Below are 4,010 nucleotides of genomic sequence, written 5' to 3' on the forward strand. Positions count from 1 at the left end.
GGGTGTCTGGTGAGCTCACCGTAAAGAGAGCACACAGTCGGTCAACCTTTTCTGGATTTTTGGGACCTCCATTCTTGTTCAGTCTGACCATAAACTTCTCACTGAAATAAGAAAGAAAATCTACCGTTTGCTGCAATTTCCTGCGATGGGATGTCAAGTCACACTATTTAGAATCTCCCACGACACACTTCGGATTCAAACTGTCATTGGCCAGAAAAAAAGAAAAAAAAACATGCAGTATAATACAATACAAAATACATTAAAGCAAACCGTTATCCCTTCGCAAAGATATAGAGACCATCTAAGGATAGCAGCATATTACATGACCTGTTAAAACCATTTAAGCCTACCCCCTACTTTTTCGCAACATTTCAGCGCCCTGCTACTCATGCCAGGAATATAGTATATGCATATGATTAGTATGTGTGGATAGAAAACACTCAGACGTTTATAAAACTGGTTAAATCACGGCTGTGACTATATCAGAACGTGCGTTTCATTGAAAAGCGCAAGAAAACCTGATCACTGAAAACTGGAAAATAAATCAATGCGCCACTTGACGCCACTTGATGTCCTGCTCCAGACCAGAGCTTTTGGTACCACTAGGTTCCTATCAGCAGCCAACCATCAGAGTTAGTGATGTCATGCTCCAGACCAGAGCTTTTGGTACCCCTAGGTTCCTATCAGCAGCCGATGGAGCGTGATGTCACGCTCCAGACCAGAGACTGGGGGCCGAAGCTTCCTATACCATTTGACAATGGATGCATGTTTAACTGCAGTCATTTCTATAATCGGTGCTGTGATGTGATGGAGTGAGAAAATCACAGCTCTGATTGCAGAAATGATTGCAGTTGACATGCAGCCATTGTCAAATGGTAGAGGATGTCTCCTTCAATACCTTAATGGTATATCTAGCACCAGACTACATGTTGAAAAACCGTGACGGCCAACGATGGAGACGATGTTTTCTCTGCAAGTACAAAGCGGAAGCTCTCAAACAAAAACCGTGACGGCCAACGATGGAGACGATGTTTTCTCTGCAAGTACAAAGCGGAAGCTCTCAAACAAAAACCGTGACGGCCAACGATGGAGACGATGTTTTCTCTGCAAGTACAAAGCGGAAGCTCTCAAACAAAAACCGTGACGGCCAACGATGGAGACGATGTTTTCTCTGCAAGTACAAAGCGGAAGCTCTCAAACAAAAACCGTGACGGCCAACGATGGAGACGATGTTTTCTCTGCAAGTACATAGCGGAAGCTCTCAAACAAAAACCGTGACGGCCAACGATGGAGACAATGTTTTCTCTGCAAGTACAAAGCGGAAGCTCTTAAACAAAAACCGTGACGGCCAACGATGGAGACGATGTTTTCTCTGCAAGTACAAAGCGGAAGCTCTCAAACAAAAACCGTGACGGCCAACGATGGAGACGATGTTTTCTCTGCAAGTACAAAGCGGAAGCTCTCAAACAAAAACCGTGACGGCCAACGATGGAGACGATGTTTTCTCTGCAAGTACAAAGCGGAAGCTCTCAAACAAAACCGTGACGGCCAACGATGGAGACGATGTTTTCTCTGCAAGTACAAAGCGGAAGCTCTCAAACAAAAACCGTGACGGCCAACGATGGAGACGATGTTTTCTCTGCAAGTACAAAGCGGAAGCTCTCAAACAAAAACCGTGACGGCCAACGATGGAGACGATGTTTTCTCTGCAAGTACAAAGCGGAAGCTCTCAAACAAAAACCGTGACGGCCAACGATGGAGACGATGTTTTCTCTGCAAGTACAAAGCGGAAGCTCTCAAACAAAAACCGTGACGGCCAACGATGGAGACGATGTTTTCTCTGCAAGTACAAAGCGGAAGCTCTCAAACAAAAACCGTGACGGCCAACGATGGAGACGATGTTTTCTCTGCAAGTACAAAGCGGAAGCTCTCAAACAAAAACCGTGACGGCCAACGATGGAGACGATGTTTTCTCTGCAAGTACAAAGCGGAAGCTCTCAAACAAAAACCGTGAAGGCCAACGATGGAGACGATGTTTTCTCTGCAAGTACAAAGAGGAAGCTCTCAAACAAAAACTGTGACGGCCAACGATGGAGACGATGTTTTCTCTGCAAGTACAAAGCGGAAGCTCTCAAACAAAAACCGTGACGGCCAACGATGGAGACGATGTTTTCTCTGCAAGTACAAAGCGGAAGCTCTCAAACAAAAACCGTGACGGCCAACGATGGAGACGATGTTTTCTCTGCAAGTACAAAGCGGAAGCTCTCAAACAAAAACCGTGACGGCCAACGATGGAGACGATGTTTTCTCTGCAAGTACAAAGCGGAAGCTCTCAAACAAAAACCGTGACGGCCAACGATGGAGACGATGTTTTCTCTGCAAGTACAAAGCGGAAGCTCTCAAACAAAAACCGTGACGGCCAACGATGGAGACGATGTTTTCTCTGCAAGTACAAAGCGGAAGCTCTCAAACAAAAACCGTGACGGCCAACGATGGAGACGATGTTTTCTCTGCAAGTACAAAGCGGAAGCTCTCAAACAAACTATGTGGCGTTAACAACAGATTGTTGGACGTCTACGAACACGCCGTCATACGTCACTGCTGCCAGCCATGACATTGGTGAGAAGTGGGACATGAAGTCCCCTGTCCTGACAACTGGGGACATGGAGTAGAAGCCCACTGCAGAGAACCTCAAACCGCATTAACTACCATGGTTGCTGAGTGGGTGGGTGACAGCTGTATGTCCCTTCTGACACTTCTGTATGTGTAATGTTTACTGTTAATTTGTATTGTTTATTTCACTTTATATATTATCTACCTCACTTGCTTTGGCAATGTTAACACATGTTTCCCATGCCAATAAAGCCCTTGAATTGAATTGAATTGACAGCAGTAAGGCGAGCGCGGTCTGGTAGCCAGGACTGAGGTAGACTGAACTGCACTGCCCCCTAGTGGTCATTAACAGGACCATTATCTGAATTGTGAATTCACATCATTATATGTATTTTTTTCTTATTGTTTAAACATTTAAACCTTAAGAAAATGTCTACATTTGACACATCCTTAGCACACACACTCACATACATATACACACACACACACATGTCCGCACACACACACACACACACACACAAACATACACACGCGCACACACACGCCAACACTGTATGCAACCGTTTGACTCAGAGGGGGGCATGATGCTGTCAGAGGGGGGTATGTCTTTCTATTTTTTTTTAAATATATTTTGTCTGATGCCTCCATGCGTGCGGCTCCACAGTGACTCACAGAAAGCAAAGACATCTAAAAGAAGACGATGCCCATGAGGTACTATCTTTATCTATACACAGCAGATTATTTTGGGTCCAGTAAGGACAAACTATCATCAGAATATAAATATATTGGGTCCAGAAAGGACAAACTATCATCAGAATATACATATATTGGGTCCAGAAAGGACAAACTATCATCAGAATATATATATATTGGGTCCAGTAAGGACAAACTATCATCAGAATATAAATAAGGACAAACTATCATCAGAATATAAATAAGGACAAACTATCATCAGAATATAAATATATTGGGTCCAGTAAGGACAAACTATCATCAGAATATAAATAAGGACAAACTATCATCAGAATATAAATATGTTATAACTATAATTTAGTTTGTCTGGGACTCTATAGATTGCGTCTGGGACTCGATATCATGTTACCTACAGTTCATCTCCCCTGGGATGAGAGATTATCTATGTGACTGTTAGGATATCTATACCACAGCTAGACAAAGCACCAGCCAGCTACCTTAGAGGACTTGAAACTATTTCCATGTATTATCCTGGCTAAACACCAGCTAGCTAGTAGCTACCTCAGAGTGCCCAATTCAAACTATACGTTTGTTAGTAACATATTGCACCTCAGGAGAATTTGCTAGATGTTTTTGTTTTCTGTTAGGATCTCTGGCTAAGCACCTGCTAGCTACCTCAGAGTGCTAGTTCAGACCATAAGTCT

The 4,010-nt window shown here is 43.6% G+C and overlaps 1 long non-coding RNA gene across 1 annotated transcript in view; it reads right to left on the minus strand.

Moving 5' to 3' along the window:
* Positions 1-105, minus strand: part of LOC124027386 — a 2,429-nt gene extending 2,324 nt beyond the window's left edge. The window contains exon 1 of the long non-coding RNA XR_006837404.1: positions 20-105. This is a non-coding gene — a long non-coding RNA (uncharacterized LOC124027386). The remainder of the gene's footprint in view (positions 1-19) is intronic.
* Between the last annotated feature and the right edge of the window lie 3,905 nt (positions 106-4,010).

The sequence above is a fragment of the Oncorhynchus gorbuscha genome, unplaced genomic scaffold (genome assembly GCF_021184085.1).
Source record: "Oncorhynchus gorbuscha isolate QuinsamMale2020 ecotype Even-year unplaced genomic scaffold, OgorEven_v1.0 Un_scaffold_3164, whole genome shotgun sequence".
NCBI lineage: Eukaryota > Metazoa > Chordata > Actinopteri > Salmoniformes > Salmonidae > Oncorhynchus > Oncorhynchus gorbuscha.